Raw genomic sequence first — 20,357 nt, forward strand, 5'->3', positions numbered from 1 at the left:
AAAAAAAAAAAAAAAAAAAGGTTTTGCAAGTTTCCTATTACTGGTTTAGTCTAATTTCAACCCTTGTGTTTTGTAATTGATATTTTAGAACTTTCTTTCACCCTTTTCCTCCTTTACTAGCTTGATTTGTCAAGATTATTTGTTATTTTCTATTTTTTAATTCTCTCTAGTTTCTTAAAAATTATAGACAAATTTTTAGCTTAAGCAATCTGTATGATTAGCATCATTACATAAATTTTGTTGATCTATCAATCAAGATTAGAAAGTATGTCAGAGATTACTAATTATTCTTAAATATCTTTGCCACCATTTAATTTTAAAAATAAATATTTTGGTTTAAGCTTGGAATGTTACCACTCAAGTTGAGAATATACTTCCAAGCCTTCCTTGAACCTAATTGTGGTTATATGTCTAAGTTCTGTAGAAAGTTATCTAAGAAATTACTGACTCATTTCCTATTTGAAGATGAAAATACTTACCCTAGATACCCACAGACAGGATGAGATTATCTGGAAAATAGATATAAAATTTACAGGGGGAAAATTTATATGTTATATAAATTCCCTAGGCTCTGTGTGAAATATGGTTATGTAAATTAAAATTATAAAAATGTAAGATGAAAGTAACAAAAAGTTTGGACTACAGTATTGTCAAATGTTTATTGTTTTTGACATGGGAAATGTGCAGTTTCATAAGGCTTCACCTAACAACAAGCCAAAATTTATAATAAAAGGGGCATGAGAAAGAATAATATGGCAATTTCACTATTTTCCATAAAGGGAACTAAAATATAAAATGTTAATTTGAAAAGTCAAGAACTAGATTATTATTATTTTAAAAATACATAATATAGAACTTATAATGTTAAATATAATATAAAAATAATTATCAGGAAGTAGAGACGGAGAGAAATTATCTAATAATATATTCATTGTTCATAGTACAGAGATCATTAATGGTTTTTGTAATTATATATTATAGTTCATTATAGTGAAATTGATTTTTAAGATGCATCATTATCATGTATATATTTTAACTCCTAATTCAGAGTCATCAATGTCCTTTCCTTGTTCATATTTTAACCTCTTCTCTGTGACATCAAGAAAATTTGTAATGCTGAAACTCTTCAAAAATTAAATAGGCCAGGCACAATGCCAAATATGTGTAATCCTAGAGACTCAGGAGGCTGAGGTAGGAGAATCAAAAGTTTGAGGCCAGCCTCAACGACTTTGCAATACCATGTTTGAAAATTAAAAAAAAAAAAAAAGCCATCACTGATAGGCTCTTAAGCTACAATTGTAATTATTTAGAACTAATTACTTTGGCTTTTTCTTTAGGAATGTTGTAAATTTATCTGATTCGCTACCATCACCACTGGGAATGCCTTTCAATAATCAAACACATTATTTAAGTTATAAAATAAATCAATAGGATAGAAATTAATTGTCAAAATTCTAAATTATAGAAAAACAGAATCATATAAGACTTCTAGGAGAAACATAAAAAGGAAATACTGGAAATACTATAAACAGCTATGATAATATAGAATAAGAAGAAAAGAGTCATATTACATCTTTTAAATATATAAATCAATAAAAATACACAAAAAAATCACCTATTAGATAAAAACAATTCTTAGATAATGTCAAAATCCACAGACCAACAGTGTGGTATATAAAATGAATTCATCTAAAGCAAAGTTACACTGGATTAATAAAAATAACAATATGTTTATAAAGAATATATAAGATTTGTTAAGAAAATAAAATAGAGCTATGATATTAAAGTCATAAAAGACTGAGTTAAATGCAGAATTGTTTAAACTGAGGTGCTACTTTGTAATGATACAGTAAACAATCCACCATAAATGTATTCTATAAATCTTAATATATAAAAAATTTCAACTAGAACTCTCAAAACATCAAAAACAGAAAATGCAGAAGAAATTAACTGAAGCAAAACCAAAATACAAGCCTAATTACTTCAAGTTCATGATACCATATTATAATAGCCTAGACACTAATGATGAAAACATACAAATAATACCAATAACCTATATTTTAAGATTAAATTTTAAATTATCTATTTTCCAATTTGGGGGGACTGAAAAATTATCAAAAGTAAAATTTCAATGTGTCTAGAAAATGAAAATAAATATAAAACTATTAAAATACATGACACATGGCTAAGGATATACTGAGGAAAAAATATGATTTTAAGTAAAAAAAAATCAATAAATAATGTAATTACTTAAATGTCAAAAATTATAGAATAAAGCCATAGATTCCTTGTGTTTATGTATCTACAGTGAACTAGAACTCCAAACCAATGAAATTAATCAAGTAATTTGAGATTTTTTTTTTAAATTACCTTACTAGAATACTGACTAGAAAGATCATACTGGTGTCAAATATAAGGAACCAAAATGATGAAACAGAAGAGCCAATGAAATTAAAAGAATTTCCAATGACAAATTCCAATAAAAATAAAATGCCAAATACAATGGAAAATTTTAGGGATATTAATATTCCAAATGATCCAGGCACAGTAGTACATCCTGAAATCCCAGTGGCTCAGGAGGCTGAGGCAGGAGGATCTCTAGTTCAAAGCCAGCCTCAGCAATGGTGAGGGGCTAAGCAACTCAGTGAGACCTGTCTCTAAATAAAATACAAAATAGGGCTGGGGATGTGGTTCAGTGGTTAAGTGCCCCCGAGTTCAATCCCTGGTACCAAAAGAAAAAAAAATAAAAGTCTAACAATCTCTGAGAACACATAATTTCATAAGAAAATGGGGATGCAAAAAGGAAGAATGCTCCTGCCAGTGCAGCATTGCTTTTAAAAGCATGACCAATAGGAGAGCATTATCCAACTGAAGAACATAGAACAACTTTCCAAATTCTGTAAGCTTTGCTTAGTTAAGACAGCTATAATGCTGGTGAATGTTGAAACAGGCAAAGAGATGGCCTTCTGAACATATAATAATAATAAATCATCAATTATATATAAGCATAGGATAAATGCAACCATATTATGGGTTTATTTCTCAATATGCTACAAATTGTGGAGGAGCAGCCTTAAATGTTGCTTACTGTTTTTCTAGTCATAATATTTGTGCAGAGTATAGAGACTTAGGACATTGTAGACAAGGAGAGTTTTGGAACCTATATTTATTATTGGTATTATTTTGAAAATCAAAAAGAGTTGAGCATGTGTATAACCTGAGAAAAAATACCACCCTAAGCAAGAAATTGAAAAACAGACCTGAGGAATGGAGTAATCTCTGGTTGTAGGAGTAGTTAAGGTCAGGAGCACATATGGGGAAAGTGGTAGAAATCCTTAAATACTCTTAGCTTTAGCAGAGTTACTTGTAATCATGGTCCTTGACATCAGACAGTTTAATTTAAAAGCAAAAATGGCCAATCTTGAGAAATCAGTATCTAAATCAGTATGATTTTAATGAAAGACAAGCAACAATGTGTTTTTAAAAATATTTTTGTAGTTGTAGATGGACAAGATGGCTTTATTTTATTTGATTACATTTTGTATGTGGTGCTAAAGATGGAACCCAGTGCCTCACACGTGCTAGGCAAGTGCTCTGCCACTGAGCCCCAGCCCTAGCCCCAAAATGTGATTTATATAGAAATACGGTTATTAGTGTTTACTTCTCCTTTTCTTTTAAACTTGTTCCTTCCTTTCTAAAATTTAGGAAATGATTTTCATACTATTTTTTTCCAGATAGATGTATAGTGGTTAATCTTAGAGGAGTAACATTCTTTTATAAAAAATTGTAGTGGACAAGGAAGTATGGAACCCTTATGATTTAGAGCATACCCTTATACTATGAATTATGGATATTCCATGTATATTCTATATGATTTTAAATATGAATTTTTCCAAAATGATGTTTATGATTTATTGGATGTTGAAAGATGTCTATGACCTCCAATATGGTAAGAACCACTGGAACATAAAATAAATAGGAGAGCATGTGGTCCACCCATGCCCTTTAAGCCCAAACACATTTCCCCTTATTTCTAGAGTTTATCAGAAGCCTATATTCTTCTAGAGCATCACAAAGTTTCTGATTTCTAAAACTCATATGATCTTCTCCCTTCCACTATGAAAGCAGAATACATCTTTTCTTGAATTCATAGGTTATCACCCAGATTTTCATGTCTCTATGCCTGGATAAAAATGAGTAAAATATGTGAGTGGACAATACTTCTACCCATGAAGAAAATAAACACATCCAATCCAAAGAACCAGAAGGAGAAATGAAAATGTTGGAATTATGAATAATTGAGAGCAAAAAGCTTAATATTGGTTAAACTTTAATGAAATGGAAAGTAAAAAAGGAATGTCTTTTCATTTCATGGAGACTTACCTCTTTTCTCCAATGTTAAGGTAATATCATTATATAAAAGGAAATTTGAGACAGATGCAAACTTCAAAAAATAGGATTATGTATTCAAGTTATTCTTAGGGCTATCAGAATATATTTTTCTTTAAACTTATTTCCTTTCAGAGTTATAATCATATTAAATTAATAAAATTAATATTTTGAAAGAAAATGTTTTGGTGCACCAACAAGAAGGAACTACTATAATGGAAAACTTTGTATTTTAGAAAAGTTTATCCTGGACCTATATTCTAGTAGTGAGGGGTGGGGTAGAGGAGGCAGTTAGTGCAGGAGATTGAACTGGAGTGGGTTGAGTTCCACACCTTTGTGATAATGTCAGGGTATATACTGGTATTGTATAAAACTAAATATTAAAAAAAAAAAACTTATTTCAATACTGATAAAAATAAGTGCACAGGTTTTAAAAGAGTTTAAAAAGAAAATATTTATACAAATGGAAAATTAAACATCTTTAATAGGGTATGTTAATTATAGAATCATGGTATTATGTTTATAGGAAATGCTAATTTCACAAGCATGTTTGAACCCTTTGAATTCCCTATATCTTATTTTTCAAATGAGGGAACTAAAGCTTAAAATTTTTAAATAACTACACATTTTAGAATGAAACAGTTGATATTAAAACATTCTTTAGTTTACTCCTAAGCCATGTTATTTTCCAACAGAATTCTATTAACTCTAAATAGAACGGTAATTTTAAGTTTTTCACTATTAATACAATTGAAAAACATCCAACAACCAGTAGTATTTTCATAAATGATTTTTAAGTATCGGGCATATTTATTGAAAACAACATTTTATGTACTATAATGTATCAACATATTTATTAAGATAATTTTTAACTTGTGTTGTTTATATGTTCTAAAGATAATAATAATATGTGCTAAGGCTGGTAATGTAGCTCAGTGCTAGAGTACCTTCCTAGCATGTACAAAAGTCCCTGAGTTTGATCCCTAGCACAGAAGGCCCTGAGTTTGATCCCTAGCACCAGAAAAAAAAATATTATATTCTAATCAATTTGTGAGTATAAGAAATTGTCATGATATATTGCTCAAAACTTAACAGTATTTCAAATGTGCTCTGTTCAATAAAATACAATGAAAATATATTTCTCTTTTTGTGAATAATATTTGTCTTTTTGACATTATCCAAAATTATGCTTGTCTTACTGTTTGTTATTTACACTGTGGTAAAGTATAAATTAAGTGACCAACTGAATTTATCAGAGCTAGGTATTGTTTATATTATTCTGCTAACAATATCAATGATTTTAACATGTAAGAAACACCACCAATTACAACCCTAATTAATTAATTTCCATGATTCTAATTCTTTAAGAACATTGGGGAATGAATGTTATGAACATGATTATGTATCATATCACTTATTTTTCAATGAATGAGGCCAGTTATTTTATTTTGTTTTTGTTGCCAGAGAAGACAGAGCTAGTTAACATTTATGGTCTTCATACTCCTTACTTTTAGAAATTACTTCTCCAGACCATGAAGAATACATAATAAAATATACCACACTTTTTCACTTTATTTTATGTCCAATTTTGGAGCAAGATTAAGAAAGTTGAACCAGAAGAGATTAAATTCTCTATTGCAAATAGAACAGTTTAAAACTAAACAACAGAAATATTCACTATCTTGAAACGCCCTCATTGATGTGAGAGAATTTGATGTGTCATAAGACATTATATCCATATTTTATTTAGTCCTCATAACATATGCCTTTTATTGTACTCCTTTTGAAAATGATGAGTCTTATGCACAATAACTTTTACAAGGTTACAGAGCTAATAAGAAACAATGATGTCTTTTCAAAAACCCACAACCACACACCAACATACTTTAAATGAAAATGTCTTAAAATATGACATTTGAATCTCTGACTTTATGGATGTGGAAATTGACATCCAGATTAAATGTCTTGCTAAGGTATACAAGTAACTAAATGAAGAACTGAAAACAGAAAGCTAGTGCTGCCAAGCTTGCTACTTTTTAGTAGGTACAGACCAGTCATTGAGTTTATGTCTGGAGGCTAATTATGGTTTTGATTTTGATAGCTTAAATAATATGACTAAAATTTTAAAATTCTTCCATGTATAGTAGCAAAAACAGCTCCTTATGTGTGGGTACATATACTAGAACAACTTAGAAACTTTGAAAGTAAGAAAATCATTAAGGCAAGATTAAATTTCACATAAGTAATTTTGTATATATATGTATGTGTGTGTAAGTGTGTGCGTGCACATGTGTGTGTGCATGCACATGTGTGTGTTTATACTAAAACTAAACAACTCTATTTATGATGAGGAACACTGTGTTATCCTGGGTACATTCCTTCACATCTCTGCCAGGGAGTGTTTTTACTTTTCTCATTAACTCAGATGTTCCCTTCTTTTCCCCTAATGCCTCATTTGGCATCTGTAGGTATTCATAAAGGAATTCTAGTTTCTTCCTACACATACCTGTTCTGATATAGCCAAAAACCATTTGGTGACATTATCAACTCATTAAAGTGAGAGATGTGACAGAAAGAGCACATGCCACATGGAATAAATATAATAGTGCCAACCACTTAAATGGAAAAATAATCCATCTGGCTGATTTCTTTTTGAAAAATGAATTGTGTATTAAATTTGTTCCTTAATGTATGACAGCTAATTAATCTCAAAGTATATATGTCTGTAGTACTCAATTTAATTAAATCAATATTGATTGAGAGTCTAATACACATGTTAGTTTTGAGAAAAAATTATATAAAAGAATAAAAGATAGTCACTCTTCTAAAGACAATGGAGTAATGAATAAAATTAAAATATATGACAAATAAATTTAACATAAAGTTAATAACTTCTAAAATACGGATTGAGAATCAGATTTAATTGAAAAGGAATAAAAGTGTTTCAAGAAGAGAAGTTATTTAGTTGAGCTTTGAAGAAACAGGCAAAAATATTTAGCATATTATCTAATATCATCTGCTTCAAACATTTTGTTTCACACTTTGGGAAAAAATGATATATTACATGTAATGTAAAATGTTGTTATTATAAAATTGTGAGAGGAAATAGAAAAGAAAAATGCATAGATGTTAGAAGTCAGGTATCAAATTATTAGTGGAAGATTATTCCAAAGTTAAATAATCTCTATTAAATTAAAAATGTATTTGATTAATGCATTATTTTTAGAATATAAGGTGATTATTTAATATCACCTACCACATTGTTCTTGATTATGTACTCATAAAATAGAAAGCATTTTATTTGTTCTGGTAAAAACCACCAAATTTACCCAGACTATTTAGCAGATATTTGTTAAATTCTGATAATGAATATTTAATAAAGTTGACTTCTTCCTGGACATGGACCAAAGTTACACTCCATATCATTTATCTCCATTTGCAAGGCATTCATTAACTCTCTGCACCAAAGAATTCTAAAAGAACTGAGGTAGTCAGTTCACACCAGATCCTACAGGACCACCTAGCTAAAAGATATACCATACAGTTCATGGGAAATTTTATAATACTGCCCTAACATTCTAGCCAAATATATTTAATTAATGACTAGGAAAATGGCATTTTCACAAATAAGTCAAACTCATTACTTCTCATGGATGTATTACAAAGATACACGAAAAAACCATTATTTTTTAAAGCAGATGGTGCATTTTCAGTAACAATTATTGAAGAGTAGATATCTATATTTAAACAAATTCTGCCACCTACCATCATGTTTCATTTGACAATCTGTTCTTCTCAATTCTAAGATTCTCATCTTTTGTGAGTTGAGAACTGTCTTAATGTGTTTTACAGAAATTGAAAGACTTTGCTGTTATATCAAGTACATCACAAATTTGCAAGTGTTAATGCTGTCTTTTCAAAGCAGTAACAGAAATTCCTCATAATTCTTGGATACTTGGAGAGAGATCCCTTGGGAGGAAAAGCACCAAAATTAGAATAATAACTTAATGAACTAGAATGTGTATTCTTCACATTCATCCTAGGTACCATACATATACCAACATTAAAGGTTTTTTTTTATGTTGTAGATGGACACAATATCTTTATTTTTATTTTTTATTTTTATGTGGTGCTGAGGATAGAACTCAGGACCTCACTCATGCAAGGCAAGTGTTCTTATCACTAAGCTATGACCCCAGCTCCCAATATGAAAGTTTTTAACAATAGATTAAAGTTTTTAACAATAGATTAAAGTACTTAAATAATTTGCTTTTGTTTTCTGTAGGACAAAATACAAAACTTTATAAATATTATGAAATTGAAGTTTTTTTGCTCCTTTAAGGTAGCAAATGAAGTGACAGTTTTATGTTTCCTTTATTTATATAATTTTTATGATATTTATTACTATTTTGTGATAATTCTAGATTTTTTAGGAGGGAAAAAAATCTACATAAAAATGGGCTTCCAATGTCCTATAATCTATTGTCAGGTACTGCTAAGTATCATCTGGTCATTCATTCAATCACCTAAGTTCATTGCCTGTTTTCCCAAAGCAAACTTAATTACAGAATAACTGAACTGAAAAAGGAGGGATGGATTTTAACCTAATGATGTTATTTCTAAGCCACTAACCAGAGATTTGTTCTCCTGAGAAGAACAAAAGTGAATATTCCAGTGTCATGTTAATCTGGAGCAAACCACAAACAATAGGCAACAGTGTGCTTCACATTAAACAAGAAGGGCTGGAGTGGTGGCTCAGTGGTAGAGTGCTTGACTAGCATGTGTGAGGTACTGGGTTTGATTCTCAGCACCTCATGTAAATAAATAAAGTTCTATCAACAACTAAAAAAATATTTAAAAATATTAAACAAGAGAAGTCCACTTAAATATTTATCAAATTGCTTCAAGTAAACAAAAGGTGGTAAGTTATCATTCTTTTAAAAATAGAAACTCTCAACTTCTTTAATATTATCAAAATACTTTGAGCCATGTTAGAGATATCTCAACATATGTAACATTGTAAGTGATAGAATTGCTGAATTGAAATAGAGGTAGTACATTTCCTTAATATTTCTGTGACTAGAGTTCATAAATAGGGATACTTCCAAAACTGAGATTTGTTATTAATATATAAATGTGAAAAAATCCTTTGGCTGGGGTTGTAGCTCAGTGGTAGAGTACTTGTCTATCTCGTGTGAGGCACTGGGTTCAATTCTCAGCTAGCTCGCACGCTCTCTCTCTCTCTCTTGATATAGATATAGATTCGACATAGATATAGATATAGATAGAGATAGAGATATAGATAGATACATTCACAAGTAAATATATTTTTTAAAAATCCTTAAGTACAGAAAAGAAAACAATAGTCACATTGAGCTGCCTAACTCAGTTTAGACCACTAGTGTTTTCTATCTATATGTGAACTATGCATAAATAGTGGAAAAGGTAAGAATTTATGCAAGATTTCCTGCCCAGTACAGTATGCATTAGTTGTAAGTAGCAGAACACTTGAAATGTGGCTAGTATGAATCTAGATGCTCTATAAATGTAAAACACACACTAGATCTCTAAAATTATTAAAATTTTAAAATATTTCTCTAACATTTTATATTAAATGCATGCTGACAAGAAAACATTCTAGATATACTGGGTTAAGTTAAACTTATTATTAAAATAATTTCGCCTGTTTATTTTAAATTTTAATGTGGCTACTAGAAAATTTTAAATTATATATGTGGCTCTCATTTATGAATCATTATATTTCTTTTGGAGAGTGAAAAATCAATATATTAACATTTTAGTCTGGATAATTATTTCTTATAGGGGGATATACAGTACATTTTATAATGTTTAGAAGCAGCTTTGGCCTCTGACCACTACATGGCAGAACATCTCCCCAAATTGTGAGAACCAAAAATGTCTCTAGAGACTTTCAATATCCCCTATGGGCAAAATTGAACCAGTTTGAGAATCACTGATCCATGACATTGAAATTGGTCTCATGTTACTATACCAAGACAATTTTATATTGCTATATTTGGGAAAGGAAAAACATAAATTCTGGAAATTTGAAAGCATTGCATTTGTTCATTTGATATAATTAGCATGAGAATTATGTTATCTATTAAAAACACAATGCCATTGAATCGCGTTGGGAGGACAAACACATATAGAAATAAGATAGCAAATATTCCTAAAACTGAATTCAAACCGATAGTTTTTAATTCAAAATAAAGACCATTTCACAAAAATTGAGAAGTTACAATATGTAATATTCATTTTTAAAAAGGTCATTTTTTGCAGACATAGTATCATTTTTCATAATTACAAATCTATGCTCTAAATACAATATCAATTTAAATTTGCATAAGCCACAGATTAATGTGGATAGATTCTTTCCTTATGATTTTTGATGGCTTTTAAGTTTTTCAGTGTAAAATTTGTTCATATTTGACCTCATAATCAATGTTTTTACCAATTAAGGAAAATAATGAAACTGTACATGTTTAAAAAAAAAACTCTTTACTAATTAACTATCCATGTAGCAACATAAACAGCAGCTCAAATTCCTAAAAATATAACTAATATATATTTATCATTATTAAGCAAAGGAATGTCTAGTATGTTTAGGTCAAACCTATAGTCTATAGCGATTTTTTTTAATCATGGTTCTGCTATGGGCTCTTTCAAATAGTCACTATTTCTTTATTGCATGATACCACACAACCAATAATTAGCTGAATTAGAGCTTATATGTAGTATTAATGTTAATACAGAAAGTTGTTCCCAACTTTTAAAAAGTAACAATAGATCTCATGCCTCATTTGTGTTCCAATTGAAGCAAAAGCAATGATTGAATCTATTTGGCAAGAAAGTAAAATAAATTTATATAATGAAATATAATCATTTTGTGTATTTCTTATTTTTATTTTAAATTAAGGAAATGTGCATTTGAATTCATATTAACTGCTTCCAATACATAGTAAGTCAATAATATCATTTTTTTTTTTTTTGCTAAGTCTTCATTTAAAACATAGGGGAAGAAAAGAATTCCTCAGATAAGGTAGAATAGCTAAAAACACAACTAATCATTGTTCTCAGTAAACACAAATAGCAGAATTTTCACAAGTACAACAAAGAACAGAATATAATAGAACAATTTATGTCAGCATGATTTTAATCAAGTACATCCTCTCTGAGGATTTTAAAATACCTGCCTATTTCTTTTTCTACCACTTTAGTGGTCTTGTATCCCAAGGACCATTACTAGCATGTGGTCCATTGATGGGCAAGCTGCTATTTTGAGTCAATAAATACCTGCAGGGCAGCAATGAATCTCTGTGACCAAGACTGTGATGAATTTGTGCAAATAAATTAATAAAGTATTTCTCTTTTTAAGACTACTACCTCCATTTCATGAGATTATTAATTTACATAAATATGATCCAACTTGAAATAGATAAATGGTTATGAAGAGTGAGGGAGGGGGCCTATTAGTACACACTGTCATATCAGTTTCTAAAATAAAAGCATTTCAAAAGCAAAATGTCACTGACTATTAATGCCCTGCCAGGTTCTATGCTTTTTATTACAATGCCAGCTAGTTTATCTCATATTGTTTAGTTCTAATCCACATACACTTCCAAGGGCCCATGGCATTCTTTGTGTACATATTTTGTGCATGTCGGTGGAAATTTTTGCAACTGTAAGACAAGATCTTTGAGAATTGTGAAATTCTGCAAGAAGCTACTCTGGCAAAGTAATATCATTTAGGAGCATACCCTTCTGAAGAAACTTTTTAAATAACAGAAAGAAGAGAATATGAAACCCAGGGAGAAAACAAAACCACAAAGTCCCAGAAAAGGAAATATTCATTTAGAGCCACTGATTAGACATTCTCAAAGTAGTGAACAACTACTTATGGACATAACTTCTTCTCTCTCCTTTCTCCCCCTCCCTTTTCTCATTCTCCTCGTCCTCCTTCTCCTTCTCTATGTCTCTCATTGTCTCCCTCCCTCTCAGACAATAGTCATCATACAGAATTTCAGAGCAGATTAGGCCCTGGGCAGAACTTTAAAGTAAGTGAAGATTATGTGTGCAATTTTTTTAAAATATTTATTCTTAAGTTTAGATGGACATAACATCTTTATTTTACATTTATGTGGTGTTGAGGATTGAACCCAGTGCCTCATGTATGGTAGGTGAGCGCTCTACCACTGAGCCACAACCCCAGCCCCAATGTGTGCTATTTTTACTGTATGTTTCAGTTTCTCTGTGCCACTTGTCTATCCCAACCAAGATTCACACTGGATCCTGGAGTTAATATTGCCTTTTTAACCCACCATTGTTGAAACTATTGTTATAGCACCTAGTCATTCCTCAGGACCATTCTAGTTTATGATATTTACTCATGTAAAGATATTACAAAATAAATCATCCTTACTAGTGGCACATTCATTTTTAAATGACATATCACAGACAATAAATCAAATGAATAAATTTCTAAAACTGAACTATACAAGTATTGATACACACTGAGACAGAAAACGTGGGGCCAATTTCTTGTCAAGTTGTTTATTACTGAATAAAATACATGAATGTATTCACCTCAATCATACAATGCAGGAATTTTATCTACTCAGAACTTGACCCTAACAGTAACATAGCTAATAGGAAGTAAATTGTGGAAATCATTGTTCTACTGACATATAACATCATTAAAGACACAAGAACATTTATACAAAGACATTTTGACCTGGAGAGAAATGCAAAGAGTTGGTACACATGAACAGTTTACTGAAAAGATGGGAAGCTCTATTATAAAAAAAAATGAAATATCCAGGTAAATTATTTAAGATATTTCAGTAAGACACAAATTCAACTTTTAAAATAAAATAAAAGGGTACTGAATGGTTTATGATCCATTTCATTCCTAAGTCAGTCATGTGTGATAAGTAGCATGAGGATCCAGGGCAAATACAGCAAATGCAGTCCTTTGGAAAATCTGCTACAAAGTGAGTCTGCTTCAAGAATCTCAATAGAAATTCTCAATTGTAAAATATTTCTTCAGACACCAGGATCTAGAATATCAAAACACTGTGGTCCTGAAAACAAAATTTGTTTAAAAAAATCAGAAAAGAAACTCCAAAGGACTTTTGGAGAATGGCTGAGTCTACATTCTGGAACAAACTGTATACTGTAAACCATGCAGTTCTATATGTGCATATGTAACACATTTAGGGTAAAATATCATAAAGTTTAAATAAATGTCAAAATTATTTTCCAATATAGGAAATATGTGTTTAATCATTAGATATGTTTGCACTAATACTTAGTTTTCTCAAAGACTTTAAGAGTTTCTATCTTTCCTGGAGAACCATTAATGAGATTTTTTTCTGTAAAAAGCCAAAAAATATCTCTGGTTGTATACAAAGTCATAATCATACTATTTGTGTCTTCATGCATGTACTTAGGGTAATAATGTCCATGTCATTCCACCATCTTTCCCATCCCCATACCCCCTCCCTTCCCCTCCCACCCCTTTGACCTATCTAGAGTTCTTCTAATCTTTCATTGTTCCCCCTCCCAACTTCACTACGAATCAGCCTCCTTATATCAGAGAAAACATTGAGCATTTGTTTTGCGTAATATGAACTGTAATGCATTCTGCTATCATATATAACAAATTAGAATTAAAAAAAATAATGGTTGGTATAAGTAAGAGGGAACAATTAATTTTGTGCCTCTGATGGAGACACAAATGGACAGGTTCTGAAGTTGCTTGTTGGTCTCTAATTGCAGACTTATGTTCTTTAATTTTAAAAAAAAAGGACAGTAAAAAAAGTCAAAAAAATAAATATTTTTACCCTTTATAGGACATATTGTTTATATTGTACATAATCAACTCTAATATTTTATTATTTTTTTATACCAGGTATTAAACCCAGAGGCACTTAACCACCGAGCCACATCCCCAGCCCGGTTTTCCATTTTATTTGGATACAGAGTCTCACTGAGTTGCTTAGAGAGTTAAGTTGCTGGGGCTAGCTTTGAACTTATGATCCTCTGGCCTCAGCCTCCTGAGCCACTGGGATTACAAGTGTGTGCCACTGCATCCAAGCTTCTAATATTGTATTATGAAAGCAATAATAGATAATACATAAATGACTGGGAGTGGCTATTTTCCCATAAAATTTCTTTTATAAAATAGGCAGTGTGCTGGATGTGACTCACCAATTGTAATTTGCTGATCTTTTCTCTAGATCATATTTATACATAAAAGTCTGTTCTTGAATGCAGATATAGTTCTTTGAGAACTGTAGTTCCAGGAATATTAAGGAATACTGCAATGGGATTATAATTTTAACCTCCACGCCGTCTTCAGGAAATAGTTGCTAACTTCCTCCAATAATAACTAAGAAAAATGATTGTGTATAGAATCCATTCACAACCTTTTATTTTTTCTACATTGTTTTAGTGTTTTATAGTTATTTTCTTTTTTTGCCTTCCTTGCAAGTTCACATTATAAAGACTACTTATTAACTTTTATGATGATCTTAGTCTCTACACTTAATCAAAAATTGAACATCTATGGTCTGAGGTTGTGGCTCAGTGGTAGAGTACTCGCCTAGCATGCATGAGGCATTGGGTTCAATCCTCAGCACCACATAAAAATAAAGATCTTGTATCCACATAAAACTAAAAAATAAATATAAAAAAACCTGAACATCTACAGTTATTTTCAATAGTCACTACACACACTTAAATGCTTGAATGAACCAACATAATTTATATGAAAGCATATGTCTGGTTAGTTGGGACAATTTTGTCTATTGCCCCTATGTTAGGCACTCTTTGGATTGTCAGGAGTGTTCATTTAAGCAAGATATTATTCATAGTACATCTCCATCTGACCTTTAGAGAAAAAGAAAAGCTGCTCTTTGCAGAAGTCATTGGCTCTACCTTTCTGTAATTTACAAATTAATTTATTGGAATAATGGTAGTGTATTTGCAGATGTCCTATATGTCTGTCCCACAAATGCAATATACTAGTGTTTCTTTCAACATCTTAGAGGCTGGTAACTGTTATAATATTTTCATTTCTGATATATATCATTAACATGATCCTATCCTTCCATATGTCTGTAATCAAAATATTTGTGTGATTTTATGCTTGAGTTTATATCATCTACTTGGATTATTTTTGAAGACCTGCTAAATTCTATCACATACATTCCCTTAGTTAACAAATTCTACAATCATCAGACTTCTAAAATGAGGTCTCATAGAAGCAGCACACTCTGAAACACTAGTGGCATCTAATTAATGTTTTTTTTTTATTCACTTCAAATAGAAGTATTTCAAAGCTAGAATCATATGCTAAACCCTTTTTTGAATGTCTTTGTGGAAATACTGCTTATTTAATCATTTTCTCAAAAATTTACATTTTCTAATATATGTGCATGTTTTCTAATGAATGCAATACATGAAGCATTAGTATAATATATACTTTGAAAATAAACAAAATATGTGCTGGGTGCTATGGCACACCCTGTAATCCCAGCAGCTCAGGAGGTTGAGGCAGAAGGATCGGGAGTTCAAAGACAACCTCAGGAACAGGGAGGTGCTAAGCAACTCAGTGAGACCCTTTCTCTAAGTAAAATACAAAATAGGGCTGGGGATGTGGCCTAGTGGCTGAGTACCCCTGAGTTCAATCCCTGGTAACCCCCTCAAAAAGTAAAGAACCAGAATGTGTGTTTATGTGTTATGCACACTCAGAAAAATTTAACTGATAAGAGTATATGTTCATGCTATTCTAAAGGTGCAAAGTAACTTAAAGTGCTGGAAAAATATCAAATGTCTTCAGAGGCATAGGTCATAGGAAAGAGAGAAACAGGGAAGTATATGAAGCAAAATAGGATGTATAGTACTTCCTGGACCCAAGTTTGAGCACCCATGTTGATATTTTGATATAGATCACTGTTTTAGTCAGCTTTTTCACCACTGTGACTAAAGGGCCCAACCAGAATGATTGTAGAGGAGGAAGATTTTGAGGGTTCACAGTTTCAGAGGTCTAAGCCCATACAAGTCTGGCTCCATTCCTCAGGGACATGAGCTGCTTCCCTCTGCTGAACATCATGGCAGGGGAAGGTGGCAGAGGGAAGCAGCTCACATCATGGTGACCAGGAGGTAGAGACTCCACTCTCCAGATACAAAATATATAGCCCAGAGCCATGCCCCAATTTCTATCTCCTCCAGCCACACTCTACTGCTTTAATTATCATTCAGTTAATCTGTATCATGGCATTAAATCACTGATTAGGTTAGGATTCTTACAATACAATTATTTCTCCTATGAACCTTCTTGCATTGTCTCACACGTGAGCTTTTAGGGATACCTCACATCCAAACCATAAAATGACTCTATAGCTAATCATTCCTGTGGGTAAAATACACATTCTGGCTTCATCAAACAGTTGGTTAGTTATATGCAATAGTTTCCTATATTATGACCTTATAATTTTCATGTTTCCCAACTTTGTAGATATTGCTTAGATATCACCTAATATTTTGCATGCAATAGGCCCTTTTGCAGGAAATATTGTATCAACCAAATAACTCAAATGAGATTTTTCTATGCTTCACCATTGTGTAATAATCATTGAAATTACCATAAGAATTGTTCCATTAGTATTATAGCTTCTCACATAAGAAGCCTCAAACATTGGTAATGTTTATAGAAATGATTCAGGCAAAAAAAAAATATAACCTGAGCTAACACATTTGTTGTCCCTATTTTAATTGAGCCCTCAATTTTCTGTTATATTTCCAAGTATCATTTTCTGGTTGTTTATTTCAAAACAAATACATAGGATTGAAATGTGTAGTCATTGGTAATTAACACAAAAAGTTTGAAAAAAATTCTGGAAATTCTATCAGAGATGCCAAGTAACTATATATATATTATATATATACACACACACACACAAATATATATATATATAAAATATGTGTATACAGTGTGTATGTATGTGTGTGCGCGCATTTTTTTTTTTTTTTTGNATCATTTGACAAGTCTTAGAAGAGCTTTTTTTTTTTTTTTTGGTACCGGGGATTGAGCTCAGAGGCACGCGCGCGCGCACACACACACATACACACACACAAATTCAATCTCTCTCTTTCAGTTTCTTGTAATAATGCTTGTAAATCATCGAGAAGCAGATTAAGGTCTATATTATAACTACTGTATGGAAAAAACATGTTCCTTTGTGCCCCGAGTTTGTTTTACATAAGATAATCATATAATCTATTTGTTGCACAACTTGCAGCTCTTAAGGAAAAAATATAAAAATGTTTGATCCTCTCACTGCCCCTTTAAACTAGCTGTAGTGCTAACTCTATCCCTCTGTAGGATGCACTTTTAGGCAGATCCCATAAGGCTGATGATCATGCACAGGTAATAAAAAGATCATTAGCCACATTTAGTCATAAAAATAGTCTCACTTTTGTAATTAAGTGTTCAGTTAATTATAAATATCAAAATTCCATAACCTTATTCAATTAGGAACAGGTCCTCAATCCACTCCTGCCTCACTTTTTTTAATATGGAATGCTTCATGAATTTGCATGTAATGCTTGCACAGGGGCCATGCTAATTTTCTCTGCATCATTCCAATTTTAGTATATGTGCTGCTGAAGTGAGCACCCTGCTTCACTTTGGGGGTATTATCCTGTTCTTCATCTTTATTTTCTCTACTTTAAATTCTTACTTTCCTCACATTTCTACCTACAATGGACAGACTATAAATCATGAAAAATGTTATTTCAATGTCAGATTTTCTTTATGTTTAACTCTATGACATATTCCTAACATCAGTTATTATTTCAGGCAGAGCTTTTTTCTGTTTGTGAATATTGTTGAGAAATATTACAACTGGAGCCACCCAAGTTAACTGCTCTTGATTTTGAAAATGTTTCCACTGTGGCTGGCAGCTTAGAATACTTCTCTGTTTTTATTCCAAGGCTGGGTCACATTCTAAAACCAGGCAATAACTTTAGGAAGAATTTATTAAGGAACCCAGGCATATTTCCTTATGTAAAATTTACACAATCCATTTTAGTTTTTAAATCATTGTTTTACTCTTCTGTTTTTACATTTAGTGAATGAACAGTTTGACTTCCATGACCTTGCTATATATTTGTTAGAATATTTTTTTTAGATTCAAGTCTTTTACTTCACTATGACCCACATTCTGGGAGTCAGTTTTTATTTTCCAAATGGTTGAGTTATCATTTACCATATTCACCACAAGTCTTTGTTTTTGAAGAAATAAATCATTTTTGACTCCTTGCTGAGAACATTTCTTTTCTCCTCAGAAGTATATACTATCTAGATGATGTGTTTATCTTTGGTGTTTATCTTTCCTAACTTTTCTATTTCATCATATGTGTATGGATCCACGAACAATGTATTATATATTTTTGTTTTTCAAGCTTCATAAAAGTGATGCAATATCATTTGTGTTTTTCTGAAATTTTACTTCTTTCTTCCCCTCCCTTCCCCCCTTCCTTCCTTATTGATGTGTTAGGGATCAAAACCAGGGCCTCATACATACTAAGAAAATTAATTTAAAAAAACAGTATTAATAGCACATACACATTACAATCCTGACTCATGATACATGAGTACTTCTTCATTTTAACCTCTGATAAATATTTCATTAATGAGATACATAATTTATTGATCTATTGTTTTTTTTTTTTACGCAGGCAGTATACTACTTCTAATTTTTCATGACAATGTTACATTATATAATCATGCAACTCTTTCCCCTTTTTTTCTAGTATATTTCTGTAAAATTCAGAGTTAATGTTAAAGTATAAACATCCTTTAATTATTTCAAAGCTTGTCGAATTACCTTTATTCATGTCTGCCATTTTACACCATCATGGCAGGATGAGTTCTTTCAATTTTCTGAATACTGATTGTTTTCTAACATACTTTAAAATTTTTGGCAATCTTTGGAGTATTATGTTTTATGTCATTACTAAATCATTAATAAATTAGTATGTGTGTATATGTATTTATGTATAATTTTGAGTTTTCACTTCCCTTTCATTGGGTTGTCTTTGTGTTTTTAATGAACAGCTGACTCATATTTTGAATACTAATCATTGGCCACCATTTTATGTTGTAAGATGTAAGTCCAATTATTTGGTTTCTGTGACATGAGTGTTAGTTCCTAGAGATCTCAAATTGTTTTTATTATAAGTGGTCTTATGAGTCTTCTTTAGCAATTGAACCCCATTCATTGCCATCCTTGGGGAAGTTTGTTTTTAACTCTATTTACAGTAGAATCATTGATTTGTATAATAAAAATATTACTGAAAATTTTATTATGGATTGGATTGTGCTTATGCTAGTAATATACCTATTTTCTATTTGAAACTAATATTTCCTTGAAAATAATGAACTTCTTAAGATTTTCCAGAGAGTTCACAAAATATTAAATGGATTATCAAATTTTAAATATATTAGTAACTGTTATACTTCAATACGTTATAATTTAATAACATTGAACAGTTCACTTCAACTGAATACAGTTAGCAAACAAAAGCTCACGATGGGAAAAGTCTTCTCAGCTTAACAAAATATTCTGGTTTATAATAAATATTCCACACAATGTTTTGTTTTGTAGTATATGGTTATATGGTTAAGATTGCTTTCCATGTGGCAAGTAGAAAACAGTTAATTATCTGAAATACTTTTGCAGGACATATTTAAACAATAATGTATATGTTACATATGCATATAAAATTTTATCAGATTTGCAAATTATTTAAATTGTAATCAGATTGTTTGCATATTTGTGAGCATGTAGATAACATGTCTCCATATATGGTACATACCCATTTATAAGTTCATATTTATCTAATGGCTTAATTAACTTCATTTGAAATGTTCTTGT

General features: G+C 31.0%; 1 non-coding gene across 1 annotated transcript; it reads right to left on the reverse strand.

Annotated features, from left to right (window-relative positions):
• Positions 1-17,987: 17,987 nt before the first annotated feature.
• Positions 17,988-18,094, reverse strand: LOC125614166. Its single transcript, XR_007344809.1, has one exon. It is a non-coding gene; the product is annotated as a U6 spliceosomal RNA (small nuclear RNA).
• Positions 18,095-20,357: the final 2,263 nt, after the last annotated feature.

This window comes from Marmota marmota, unplaced genomic scaffold (assembly GCF_001458135.2).
Source record: "Marmota marmota marmota unplaced genomic scaffold, marMar, whole genome shotgun sequence".
Classification (NCBI taxonomy): Eukaryota; Metazoa; Chordata; class Mammalia; order Rodentia; family Sciuridae; genus Marmota; species Marmota marmota.